The sequence below is a fragment of the Staurois parvus genome, unplaced genomic scaffold (genome assembly GCF_062004578.1).
Source record: "Staurois parvus isolate SC_StPar_1 unplaced genomic scaffold, SC_StPar_1.0 ptg000082l, whole genome shotgun sequence".
In the NCBI taxonomy this organism is placed as follows: Eukaryota; Metazoa; Chordata; class Amphibia; order Anura; family Ranidae; genus Staurois; species Staurois parvus.
The window spans coordinates 1,328,715-1,343,728 of record NW_028317878.1 but is presented as its reverse complement, the minus strand read 5'-3'; the positions used below and the strand labels follow the sequence as shown (position 1 = coordinate 1,343,728).

General features: G+C 42.1%; 1 protein-coding gene across 1 annotated transcript in view; it reads right to left on the bottom strand.

Annotated features, from left to right (window-relative positions):
* CPVL (carboxypeptidase vitellogenic like) overlaps positions 1-15,014 on the bottom strand; it is a 144,820-nt gene that overhangs the window by 95,858 nt on the left and 33,948 nt on the right. The window lies entirely within an intron of this gene.

The window sequence follows — 15,014 nt, the reverse complement described above, 5'->3', positions numbered from 1 at the left end:
AATGCATTAAGAACACTACACATTCTATTCCAAATCAAAACATGAAGAAAAATAGATCAAATTTGTGTTAAAAAAAGCAGCAGTGTTTGTATTCTTCTTTACAAACTCAAACATTCACTATATAAACTGAAAAATGTTTGAAGATTTTGCTTTCCTTTGAATCACTTAATTAATATTTAGTTGTATAAGCACTGTTTCTGAGAACTGCTGTACATCTGTGTTGCATGGAGTCAACCAACGTCTGGCACCTGTGAACAGGTATTCCAGCCCAGGATGATTGGACTACATTCCACAGTTCTTCTCCATTTCTTGATTTTGCCTCAGAAACTGCTTTTTTTATGTCACCCCACAAGTTTTCTATTGGATTAAGATCCGGGGATTGGGCTGGCCACTCCATAACGTCAATCTTGTTGGTCTGGAACCAAGATGTTGCACGTTTACTGGTGTGTTTGGGGTCTTTGTCTTGTTGGAACACCCATTTCAAGGGCATTTCCTCTTCAGCATAAGGCAGCATGACCTCAAGTATTCTGATGTATTCAAACTGATCCATGATCCCTGGTATGCGATAAATAGCCCAACACCGTAGTATGAGAAACATCCCCATATCATAATCCTTGCGCAACCATGCTTCACTGTCTTCACAGTGTACTGTGGCTTGAATTCAGTGTTTGGGGGTCATCTGACAAACTGTCTCCGGCCACTGGACCCAAAAAGAACAATCTTACTTTCATCAGTCCACAAAATGTTGCGCCATTTCTTTTTAGGCCAGTCAATGTGCTGTTTGGCAAATTGTAACCTCTTCAGCACGTCTTTTTTTCAACAGTGGGACTTTGCGGGGGCTTCTTGCAGATAGCTTGGCTTCACATAGGCGTCTTCTAATTGTAACAGTACTCACAGGTAACTTTAGACCTTCTTTGATCTTCCTGGAGCTTATTGTTGGCTGAGTCCTTGCCATTTTGACTATTCTTCTATCCATTCGAATGGTAGTTTTTCACTTTCTTCCACGTCTTTCAGGTTTTGGTTGCCATTTTAAAGCATTTGCGATCATTTTAGCTGAGCAGCCTATCATTTTCTGCACTTCTTTATATGTTTTCCCCTCTCCAATCAACTTTTTAATCAAGGTATGCTGTTCTTCTGAACAATGTCTGGAACGACCCATTTTCCTCAGAATTTCAGAGAGAAATGCACAGTAACCAGCATGTACAACATTTGCTGCCTTCCTTCCTTAAATAAGGGCAATAATTGCCACCTGTTTTTCAAAGAATGAATGACCTCACTAATAGAACTCCACACTGCTATTATTTTGAACATGCCCCTTTCAATTAGTGATTCAATTACACAGAATCAGCAGCATGCATGTCATGACTGTTGGATTTCTATTACTCTACTACACCTGCTAGTAAATTATTTGCCATGTAGAAATATCATTTCTACCAAACACAGTGATTGATTAGTGATGTTTGACTGCTATTATTTTGAACACAGCTGTATATATATTATATATATACACACACACACACACACATATATATATACACACATATATATATACACACACACATATATATACACACACACATATATATATACACACACACCTATATACACACATACATACACACATATATATACACACATATATACATATACATACATATACATATATACATATACATATATACATATATATACATATACATATATATATACACACATACATACACACACACACATATACATACACACACATACATACATACACACACACACTGGAATTTACGCGGCTATAATGGCGGTGATCAGCGATTTATACTGGGACTGATTTTGTGGCGGGTAATTTGCCATTAATAGACCCTCTCTGAGAGGTACACTGTCTAACTGACCCTGACATCACTAGTGACGCCAATACAATGATTAGATATAATACTGTACACTGTCACTGTACTATTGACACTAGCCGGGAAGGGATTAACATCATGGGGTCAACTGTGCCTAGCAAGTGTAATATGTACTGTGTATACCAACAGATCTGGCTGTTTTTTTCTCTCTCATTTGCAGGCAGAAGAAACAGCCAGATAGCTGATCTGTGTACAGAGCCCTGTGTGGTTTGTAAAAACAAAATGCTGTGCTGTGATTGGCAACAGCCAATCAGCAAGTTTCAGTCATTAATCATTGGCCAGGACCTGACAACAAAATCCTGCTGCAACTAGTGATAGAGGGACTCCGCTGGATATGTGATCCAGCCTGCTCGTGATGCCTGCCCGCAGTAATGTACCATGGGCAATGTGACAGTGTGGCTATCTTTCACAATGTAAAAAGGATATTTCACCCAGAATTCTCAACAAGGCAGGTTGAAGGGCTCCAGGGTACTTGTTTAATGCAGAGGAAACTGGTTTTTCACTTTCCTCATTTGTTTGTAAAGTCCACTTTGGGGCCTGGAGATTTCAAAGTGATTTGGGAGGGATGAAATCTCCAATCCTTGAACCAGGTTTTGGGAATGGCCAGGAGACTGATTGGTCAGATGTGTGGGTCTCTTCTAGAGTCAGGACCAGGGTTCTGGGCTCCACCCTTCCGAGGAGTCCATGTGGGTGCAAGGGAGCAGCCACAAGCACAGTGGCTAAATGGTTAGCACTTCCACCTGGCAGTACTAGGGTCGTTGGTTCGAATCCTAGCCATGGCTCCACCTGCCTGGAGTTTGCATGTTCTCCCTGTGCCTGCGTGGGTTTCCTCTGGGTACTCCGGTTTCCTCCCAAACGCCAAACGACATGCTGGTAAATTAGATCCTGTCTAAATTGGCCCTAGTATGTGTATGTATGAATGAATGAATGTGAGTTAGGGACCCCTTGAGGGTTAGGGACTGATGTGAAAGTACAATATATATAAAGCACTGTGTAAATTGACAGCACTATATAAGTACCTGAAATAAATACATGTGCATGGTGGCACAATATAGTCTGACAGAGGAGACAGGGCCCAAGCCTGTGGGCTGGAGGAGGAGTGCTGTGAAAGGGCGCTAACCCAGGTGCAGTGTGTTGTATGTGAATGGTCAAGAGGACCGAGGCATGAAGCCTGAGCAGCGGTGTTGCTAAAGAGAGCCAGGAGGCTGAATCTTTGTTTCGTTTGCATTGATGGTGGACTCCTGTGTGGGAAACCTATATTGTGTGGAACTTTCTTTTAAATAAAATTGGGCAAAAACGTCCCTTAAAAAGAAGAAAGCGAGTGGCTGTGTGCTTCAAAAGCTAGACCCTTGATGCTAGTTCTCACAGAGAAGAGAAATCAGTTATCCAGTGAAGAGCTGGTTGTTAAGGACCGGACACCCGCCGGAATCCTTAACAACCAGGGCAGGGCTGACAGCAGGTATAAGTCATGGTTGTTAGGACACTGGCGAGTGCCAGCTCCTTAACAACCAGTAGCCCTGAGTTGAACAGTCACATTTAGCAGTGATAGGAAATACCACTGCTAAATATTGCAGTTTCCATTGCAGCCATTCTGCGGTAAAATAACATGCAAAAAACACGCGTTAAAATACCACAAAACAAACAAATAAAAAAAATAACTAATATTTTTTTGTGTATTGAATGTTCCTGAGCTCAATACTGCATGAGTTATTTTACCGCAAATATTCATGTGGTATTTAACAGTGTCCTACAGGACGTAGTGTAACTCCATTTATGAAACATCAGAAAAGCACTTTGATGGGGGGAAAAAAAAAAAAAGAAAAAAGGTAATTAATTCTACAAGCTGTAACTATAACCAATATTTATTTATTACAGACACTTATATAGTGCTGTAAATTTACGCAGCGCTTTACATATATATTTTACATTCACATCAGTCCCTAAACCTCAAGGGGCGTACAATCTAAGGTCCCTAACTCAGGTTCATACATACATATATTAGGGCCAATTAGACAGTATCCAAGCAACCTAACAGCATGTCTTTGGAGAGTGGGAGGAAACCAGAGTACCTGGAGGAAACCCACAAAGGCACAGGGAGAACATGCAAACTCCGCAGGTGGTGTCGTGATGGGGATTCAAACCAATTACCCTAGTACTGTCAGTTGGAAGTGCTAACTATTTAACCACTGTGCTGCCCAATCAGATGGATCCATTCCTATCTTACATGGAGAAGGTGCTTGCCCACTTTGGGGGTCACCAAGAAAAGTTTAACACCAACGTTTTTTGTGATCCAACTGCCAAGCACCACTCCTATCACGTAGGAGGAAGGAGAATGAACAATAGCCAGAAGAATAGTACTTTAAGTTCATGGGCAAATATAGTTGTGAGCAAATGAGAAATATAAGCTACTGTAAGGACTGTGACACACACACACTTTTTTCTCCAGATTTATGGGCAGTCAAAGCAGTTTCGGAAAACTGGCACTGGATGGAAAAAAGCTAGAAAGTGCTGCCATTTGCCAATTCTTGTATGTAAAGGGGAGCCTTGGCACTCCCTGTGCCTACAACACCATAGCGGTATATCTGCGGTGTGAGATGTACAACGTACTGTAGGACACTACTGCCTCTGGCTGTTAGTCTCAGATTTGGTGGTGTCACTGCTGTGCTGTTCACAGTTTTCCTTGCTAGAAGCTCTGACATGTGGAAGCACAACCCTGCTTTTAGATCAACACAGAGACCTAGTTCAAAACAAGGAATGGTAAGTCAGTAAGAAGGAAAAATTAGCTGCAGGGGGACCACAAGCAATACTGCCCTCTAATTTTTAGGGCTTTTATGATCTTGAAAAAAGTGAAGGCCAATCCCATTGCCTACATTCCTACCTAGTAAGCATTTTTGGCACACATCGTGTTTAAGAGTTTTTCAAACATTACACAATTACCTGCGTGGGAGCAGAGAAGGAGGAGAGCAGAAGTCTATAGAGCCCATTCCCACTGTAGTCTATGGAGCCCATTCACATCAAAGTCTATGGGGCCACAAACATGCAAAACAGCTCTAAAAAAAAAAAAAAAAAAAAGTTCAAGTGCCTTTTCAAGCATTGAGATTCGAGTGACTGAGCACAGACATGTGAACAGCCTGTACTGAAAATAATGAAATTCATACTGGTAAGCACTGTCTCGCATAGGCAAAAATGGTCAGGTGTTAATAGGGCTAAAAGCTTACTTAAAGTGGCTGTAAAGGCTGAAGTTTTTTTTACCTTCATGCATTCTATGCATGAAGGTAAAAACCTTCTGTGTGCAGTAGCTCCCGCAGCCCCTTCAATGCTTATCTGAGCCTCATCGCGATCCAGTGATGTGAATGACAACCTCGAGTATCCCGGGTCTCTGCCACTGGTTCCCACTGCTGTCAATCACAGCCAGTCAGCCAATGAGGAGAGAGAGGGGGGAAGGGCTAAGCCATGGCTCCATGTGTGAATGGACACACGGAGCACCCGACAGGAGGAGCCAGGAGAGCCTACGGGGGAGAATCCAGGCTTCTGTGCAAAACCACTACACAGAGCAGGTAAGTATAGACATGTTTGTTATTTTACAAAAAAATAAAATAAACCTTTAGAATCACTTTAAAGCAGTATTAAACCCAAGACCAATAATGTACTATATAGTAGCGTACCAATAATTAGATGTGGTGGCTGCATTAATTTTCTTTTTTTTTGGATTTTTTTCCCCTTTACACCTAGTGATCTGGCCAGTAACACACATCATGTATTAGAGTGCCTATACTGAATGAAGGAGCATAGGGGACACCTTGGACAGCAGAATTGTCAGTTTGTGGAAAGGGGAGTGTTGGATATACTAGCAGATTTAGAACATGAACTTCAGGTAATACTTTAGAAGCAATTGCAGCAACAGTTTTTTTCCCTTTGGAAAAAAACAGGTTTTACATAAATATAATCTGATCACTGCAAGCACCCCTGCCAGTGGTTAATGGTAGATTTGGTGAGCTGCAATATAATAATTTCTTGTTTAGATATTCTTTAATCCCAGACCTTAAACCCGAAAATATAAAACATAAATGAACAGATAAACATGCACTGGTCAACATACATTGACCTGTGGAAGAACTTCCAGATGTGCCCTGACAGACCTCTACACTCAAGATGAAGACAGACAGACATATTATCATTGAGTAGATCACACACAGTTTAAAAGTTGAAGCTTGCTACAAAACTCATCCAACATTAGAAAAAAAATGAATACTAGCACTAGGAGGCCAGATGTGCGAGACTTGTACATGGGCCAGCATATGTACAGAGCATGGAAAGGTTATAAAACAGTCATGTTTTATTGCCATCTGTATCCCCACTGGGATTATCTATCCTTCTATTTGTCCAGGTGACCATTCTCACCAAGACAGAAAGTGATGGGAAATCCTAAACTTTAAAATTGTCACCAGAACAGGGAGGTGAGGGTTAATCTTCCAAAAAAAAAAAAATCTTTTAAAATCGCTTTTAAGAGATTTGGCTTTAAATACACATTAAAGTGATCGTAAAGTCACAGAGAAATAAAATCAGCTACCCGCACTGCAGGTTAATGCCATAATGTGATAGTTGCACCACATACTAGCACAATGTGACAGACTTGCCTTTCAAACAAAGCCCTCCAGCAGCACGCTATCACTGCTGCCTGGGCTTCCATCTTCACCCAGTCTTCCATCTGGGTTTGCGCACTCTGGCCATTTGAAAGACCAGACTGATGATATCACTTCTGAATGGGAGTCACAATCATGGCACAGTGCTCTGAACTGACTGCACACTCCGTGTGCCCTCAATGCAGAGCACAGTGTGCAAGCGTCAGTGACATCATGGGCTGCGGAAATTGTGAATATAGCCTAAAAAGGTGCACATTTAGGAGATTATTATGTATTATTATACAGGATTTATATAGCGCCAACAGTTTGCGCAGCTCTTTACAAAATGAAGGTAGACATTACAGTTACAATACAATTTGGTACAAGTGGAAACAGAGGGCCCTGTTCGTTAGAGCTTACAATCTAGGAGATATTCATTGTACCTACAGGGAAGGCTTATTGTAAGCATACCTGTAGGTACAAGTTTAAAAATGAAGGTTTACTACTACTTAAAAGGCTAGTGCACAGGCATCAGGATTTACAGGATTGTGTCATCTAGGGGAAAGACTACTATAAGAAACATGCGGATATGGATAAGGTCTGAAAAAAGATGGTGGCAGCCTTCTGAAGAGGGAGAGGAAGAGTTAGGCATTAATAGGAGGATTACCATCTCTTAGAGAGAGGTGTAACACATGCACACCTTAGCATTCATGTTCACGTCTAACAATGCTTTTGTAATATTCATGCATTTTATTTCCATTTCGTTTTAGTTTTCATTTTGCGCAACGGATCAAATTCAAAATCCTAACACTGACATACAAAGCTGTCCACCATACTGCCCCGAACTACATCACTGACCTAATATCCAAGTACCGCCCAGCACGCACACTCCACTCCTCACAAGACCTCCTTCTCTCTAGTTCCCTGGTCTCCTCCTCCCATGCCTGCCTCCAGGACTTCTCCAGGGTGTCACCCATCCTCTGGAACTCCCTGCCCCAACCCATCAGATTATCACCTACTCTCGTCTCCTTTAGGCGCACCCTGAAAACCCATCTCTTCAGGGAAGCCTACCCCACCCCCTGCTAACCTCCTCCACCCCCCCCCCCCCAGCTATCTCCTCCCTCCTAGATTGTAAGCTCGAAAGAGCAGGGCCCTCGATCCCCTCATGTTTTGCATTGTATTGGTATTGTTCTGTCACATGTTCTGTCCCCCTTTGTAATGTACAGCGCTGAGCGAACCATTTGCACTTTATAAATACTGTATAATAATAATTTAGGCCCCATGTATATTGGACATTTAGCCCCATTGCAAGGGGCTCTGCCGTTTAGCTGCGGGCAGTGGGCACAGGTATCCTGTCCAGCCCCACTTCTGGCAGTATATCAACCTCTACGAGAAGCTGACAGCAGCTATGGCTGGGCGAGTCTGGATGGTGCACCAAGTGGTAAAAACTTTTAAGGCAGTAAGTGCCCAGAATAATGCCTGAAGAGCAAATCTGCATTCTGGGCATCTGTCCCTGGGAACACTCTTCCCTAAACGTTCATATCACTAGATGCACATTAGTTTAGGGAACTGTACGGTTCCACTTCAAATGCTAGAAATTATTATGGATGAAAAGAACACTGAAAGTTCATCTTCTTACAAAGCAATTTGTTAATTTTTCTACAAGCAGGCATAGAAAGCTGCATCCTTTTTCAAACTATTCATCCTTACAAGAGTTCTGGGCAGTGAGAGGTAAAACATTAATTTCCTCTGTTCGCCTTCTCTCCACACAACATAACAACTGGTTCCAATTCTGGGTAAGAGAGACAATGTGTCTGGCAGATTCTATCATCTCAAGGAAAAAGTAAAAAACAAAAAAACGAATTTTATAAAAAGAGCTCATTTATGAGTGAACATTTGAGGGATCGACAAGCTATACTTTGCTGAAATGTATAGAAGGCCACTATAGATCAGCCTGGTATAAATTAACAAGGATTGGTGTAAAACATACCAGGTATATCATTCTCTACAACACAAATGAAACCCCTCACTAACCTAGGCAGTTCAGACAGAGCATACAATGAAAGCAATACAGGCAACTAAAGCCTGGTACACAAGGGCTGAATATCTGCCTGTATCAGCCTGTTCAACAGAAACCGGACAACACTTGGCCCAGGTGTACAGCAGCCTGTCCGACTTCTGTAGAACGGGCATCGGAAACTGTGCTCACAGCCAATGGATGTGACGGAGGGACTCAGAGAGTAGGAGGCATAAGTGGATGCGGATCTTGACTTTTCCTACCAGGCTGATGTTAGCCCAACCATACTTATTCCTCTACAGTTTCCTTACTGGTCCTGTAATGTGATGTGCAGCTCACTGAATAACAGGGCTGATTAGGAAAGGGTGGAATCAAGCTAGGCCTTTCCAGGAACAAATCAAGAACTGTATATACATTCAGTTGCTATATGTATGCTTGCTAAGCAAGTTAACCCTAACGCCTTGTACACAAGGGCCGAAAATGGTCAGTTTGGCAGGAGTCGACCAACTTCTGGCCCGTGTGTGTAGCTCTCAGTGTTCATGTATATTCACCTCTCTCGTCACCCATTCACATAAAGACTCATTTTTTTCATAGCATACACAGTGGTATACTTAGCACATCTGGCACACTTAAACCCCCCCCCGAAGAAAAAAAAAAAAAGAGGAACTTTGAGTATGGCCAAAATGTGCTAACAGTGGGAGGGGCTTAAAGGCACCATATAATAAATAAAACCGGAGCCTACTCCCCCTATACTCAGCACACAGTCCTTTTACCCACAACATGCGCTTTAGGCTCCATGCACACTGGTTGAAAAAAAAAAATGGCAGTGCTTTTGCCAGAAAAAAACCCCCATTAATTTTGAGTGTTTTTTGTACTAGTGTTTAGGAGCAGTTCAGGGTTTTTTTTCTGCCAGAAAAATACTCTGAAATAGCAAAAACTGAAGGGTTTTTTTTTTTCTGCCTCTAAATGCTGAGCTTAAAAAACACCTTTAGACTACCTAATGTGCATGGACACATAGGATAACAGTTGCTCTACAGGGAAAAATGCTAAACTCCTCTAGGAGCAGATTTTTTTTTAAGCCAGTGTGCATGGAGCCTTAAGGACCTTGCCACAAGCAGGAGTGTAACCGAGTGCAAGAGTACAAACCTCTGCACACCAATTTTAATAAAATAAAACCATTCCATTACATTGGCCTTTCTATACACAGTCTACCTTAAAGAACTCCAGAAGTAATGTACTCAGCGTGCAGTGCTCAGGAGTATGAAATGTAAGACACAGTGAGGGGAATATATGAAAACTCGAGCAGATAAAAACTGCAGAAGTTGTGCATGGCAACCAATCAGCTTCTATCTCCAGCTTGTTCAGTTAAGCTTCAAAAATGAAAGTCAGGAGTGCGTAATGTACAGGTGTAAGGCACACTACACCCCTAAATCTTTCTGATGAAACCGGCCAAATGTGCGATCCCTGTATGGCCAGCTTAAGGGCTAAATTTACTTAGCTAGTGCACTTTTTAAATTAAAAATTAACGTGGGGCGTGATCTGGTGCTGATGTGAGTGAACGTGTGTGGCTTGATTCTTGCTCCCAACATCCTGTATACTTTGAGCCGCGGTGGTGGTGGGGGAGGCTTGCCCCCAGAAAGATAGCCGCTGGGTTGGGCTGTGGCAGTCCTGCAGTATGGAGGTGCAGCTAGAGGCCCCCTTGAGGCTTTTGAACACTGCCAGCCAGCTGAGACATCTGATTTTACAAAGTGTACAGCAAGAAGGGAGAGGAAACAGTGCAGCAGGATAGTGCAGGTACAAATGAAAAACAAAAAGGCGCTGGGAGAGGACCACACATGAAGAGTCTAGATAGGTTAGTGACAAATGATGGATACAGAGGGAGAAGTACAAATAGGGGAATAAGCGTACAATGGTAAGGAGTTCAAAATGGGGTGGCAATGAAGCAATAAATGGAGACGGGGAAGTCCATAGTTAAAGGGTCCTAGCTGTTGGATGGATGATGAAGGCAGCTCCCCATAGAGCGAAGCGGAACTCTGCAGAAAATAAATCGGACACAAGGGGCACCAATCTCAGTGTAGAGAATTAAAGATTTACTGGTAACGAGGTTTAAAAATTACTCACAAAACGTAAGAAGTATAATAGCATGGTAAAGGAATGCCTTTGGTAAGCCCTCAGTCTGCCAATGATGTGAAGATGGATCCTGGTTGTGCAGGATGAGCAGAGATGCAGCAGTCAGTGTTCAGCAATGTAGAAAATGGTGCCGAAACCAGCATGGACAGCAAGGATGTTGGGACCTCTGCGGGCAACCAATGGCAGGGCAAGAACAGGGTCAGGTGATGCATTTCAAAGCACTTGCTTCTTCTTCAGACCTCTTGTGCCCAATTTATTTTCTACAGGATAGTGCAAGTGCACACCCACAGCACTCAGCAAAGGATAAGGGAAGCCTTGCAGCAGCCAAACTAGAGTGATTTACACATACACCAACATACACCAGCAAAAAGGAGGCCAGTCTGCAGGCGGGGGGTGTTTTCTTCAGCAAAGAACAATCCAGGGCAACCCATGGCAGCTCCAGGGGCTGACACAGCAGGTGGAATAACAGCCGAGGTGGAAACCCCAGTGCTGTCTTCTGGAGCTGGCGCTCTGACAGTGGAAGAGCCCTCTCTGAAAGGAGATTTGCAAGCAGTCAACTCCTGTAAGTCCTCCATACTTGATCAACTTAGAGGCATAGGAGAGGAGATAACATTTCTGAGAAATGACTAATAAAAAGTGCGTGACCAAAACAGCCTTGGAGGGTAGGATAAGCTCAGTGGAGGATGATTTGAACTTAAGGAAGCAGGAACTAAAAGCAAATTAAAAAGTTAATGCATATACCGCTAAAATGGAGGATATAGAAACTTGTGCAGGAATAATGTGAGAATTGTGAGACTCCCTGAACATAGTGAGGGCTCTAACCCTATAGAATTTCTAGAGAAATGGCTTGCAGAAACCTTTGGAAAGGTGTCATTCAGCAATATAAAAAAAAAAAAAAAAAAAAAAAAAAAAAAAAAGGAGTGCAGAGCGTCTCTTAAACCACCCCCAGCAGGGGTCAGCCTAGGTCCAATTATATATGTATTTATTATACTTCAGAAGGCTAGAGAAATGAGGGACATATTTTACAATGGAGCTAGAATTTAAATGTTTCCAGACTTCTCTCGAGAACTCCAGAAGAGGACTACATTTTCAGAGGTCAAATAAAGATTGCAGGAATTGAAAATTACGTATGCCATGCTATATCCATCACAGCTGCGAGTAGCGGCCCTTGGGGAAAGTTATTTTTTCAATGCACCAATGGAGGAGTTAGTCCGTAACTTTTTCTCATATTTTTCCAACAATGCTAAATGAAATCTGTATTCTAGTGTATAAGGTGTATATGTCAGCTGGGCTTTGTTTTTTTACCGCGGGGGTGGGGAGCCACATTTTGAAAGAGCAATGGTGACAATGTTCTACCGATGTCCCCTTACAATGCCTAGAACCCACCAGTGTGCATGTAGTCAAAGGCCACCCACTTATAGGAGCCTCCCTGAAGGTTCTGCATCATTGTAAGGGTGTTGGCCTAACAGATTTGACCATTTCTCAATTATACCCAGTGATAGGTAACCCTTCTTTTCTGTCTGGGTTGTCGGATAGAAGATTCATACAACTACTCTCTCAAGGCACTTTTCGTTTTCGTGATTTCATGTCCAGCTGGGAGATGAAAACTCGGTCGGCCATAAGGACATAGTTGTCCATCTTTAGATGACTGGCAGCTACAACAAAAATAAATCTTTGATCCAATACTCACTTTGAGGATCTTTGTTTTATCCCAGACCTTACCTCCCATGCAGTCTTGGCTGCCTACAAGTTATTAAGACAAACCACTGACTTGTTTGTGCCTCCGTATCTACTTAAAATTGGAGAGAGATTTGAGCAAAGAGTTTTAGGCTGAGCAACAGGACTAGATCATGTACTTTGCTCACTATTCATCTACTGCAAGCAAATACCAAGAATTGGGCTACAAACTGCTCACCTGTTGGTATAGGGTCCCATTCCTGCTACAGAAGCTCGACCTGGAGGCGATGGACACTTGCTGGAGCTGCGAGGAGGAGGACATTATCCTCCATGTTTTCAGGTCTTATAGAAAACTGTCCAACTTGGTTTCAAATTAGGAAGACTATTAAACATGGACTTGGACTGATAAAGTGACCTGGGTGAAGACCCAGCTAGGTACCTACTGCACCACTCTGACCTCTCGAGGAAACGCTATAAAAAAAACCCCAAAACACTATGTTGGTGCATCTGTTAAATACTGCTCGGGCCTGCATACCAATTCTGGAAACAAGAGACCCCCCCTACTCTCTCCATGTGGTTGAAATTCAATTCAATGGCAAGGATCATGGCCTCACTTCACGGCAAGGAGGAAAAGTTCCACTGCAGGTGGTTCCATTGGACCCTCTTTACCTGCTCTAGTGAATATGCGTCCATTGTGCACTTGGGGGGAGCGAGGCATCCTCTTCCCTCCTCAGTCCCTTGCCCCTCCTTCCCCCTCCTCTTCCCCCAACCCCCTCGCTCTTCTGGATGGATTCCTTTGTATCTGAGAACCTGTCTTCTGTAGTGTTATTTTATTAAAAATACAGATGGGATGCTTATATTCTAGGTCTTGCTATCTCAGTTTTTTCCCGGATGATAGCTTTTCAACTTGTTGAACAATATATAGCTCAGTATGGGGTTTTCTGTGGAAACAGATTATGCTGAAACTTGTGCCTGTTCTTTAAGCATTCCTATTTGTATGTAAAACCTCTCAAATAATTTTTTTTTTCTGAACAAAGAAAGGGGAATGGTGGTTTTGGGTTTCCCCTTTTGAAATATTTCCTTTTCTCTTATTATTTTTTCTATACAGCAGTGACATAGCTAGGAATTGTTATAGTAATGAGTTTAAATACTACATCGGGTCACATGTAATGTCCACTTCAAAATGCCTCTGTATAGGCTTAGTGTGGGCTAGGTGTGGAGTGTGAGGTTTTTTTTTATGTTTTTGCCTTTTTTTTTTTTATTTAGGGTTTGTGTTTAGGGAATTCTTCATATGTGCACTACAGAGAAAAGGAAAAATAGAGAATGTAAATACTTTTATGGAACACAACTTTGCAAGCCACTTTTCACATAAAGGTATACAAAGATTAGTTGGTTTAGACAAGGGAGGAAAGATAGGGAGGGTATTTAGCCTAGAAATTTTGGTAGTGAGCACTATTAATATGACATATGATATATGATATAACAGAAAAAATGACTCTCTCTTATGCAGTCTCCAGTTATGATTATATGCTCCTGGAATGTCCAGCAGTTGAGGGAACCTGTAAAGAGAACAGCAGTTTTTCTACGAAAACTACATATTTATTGAGATGAATGTGAGTACAACACCTCCAGGGGTGGTTAGGGACAACCCTAAAGTGGAATATTGATACAACAGGTATCGAAAATTAAGGGACATACTAAAGAGCAAGAGCTATCCATTACAGAGGAGGTTACAGCAGTGGAAATACAGTATATGGACTCTGTCTCCTAGTGAACTCCTTGACTGGGTAAACAAAGAAGGAGTATAAACAAATGGTCATAAAAGGCAGAGAATATAATTAGTTAAAAAACAGCAGTCTTATGAAGAGGGAGAGAATGTGGAACATATTGTAGCCCTTATGGTAAGAGCAAATATACCCACTATCTGTTATATCTGCTATTAGTATAGGGAAAAGCCATGGGGTTACCAAACCTGCTCAAATATACAAAGCTACGGTTTTAAAATCATTCCAAGAACTAAGGGAGGAGTATGATATCTCAAGCCAATCCTTTTTTACGTTAGACATGCCTTGGGCATGCAATTTAAAGAAAGGTTATTGGAATGAAACAAAGCGTCAAGCAGGGTCATCCGAAGAACCGATTTCAGATCTTTATGCGAATATATGTGATGTGGCAATAGGGGGAATGAGGAACGTCCTTGTAGGAATTGGTGGGTTGGAAGACCTAGGAAATAGAACAGAGCAGCAGTGGAAGCAAATATTGGAGCTAGGTCCATTAGTATCCCTGTCTCCATCACAAAGAATATCTCACTTATTTTTGTTGTACAGGGCATATTGTACCCCCCAGATATTGTTTACTGGCGTGGAGGCCAGATGCCAAATGCCCACGATGTGGGGACCTCATGCATATCATCTGGAGGTGCCCAAAATTGTACAGATATTGGTGGGAGGTTATTGGCACAATAAACTCAGCTTTCAGGGAATCTCCTAATTTAGACCCAATGTTATGTATACTGGATATATGGAGGGGGATAGAGCACCAGTTGGCACACTGGAAGGAAAAAAAGCACAGAGGGTTAGAAAGTAGCACACTAAATGTGTAAAAAGGTATAATTTAAATATTTTTACGTAAAAAGTTGTGAATAAATGTGGTTTGTGGAATGTATGTATA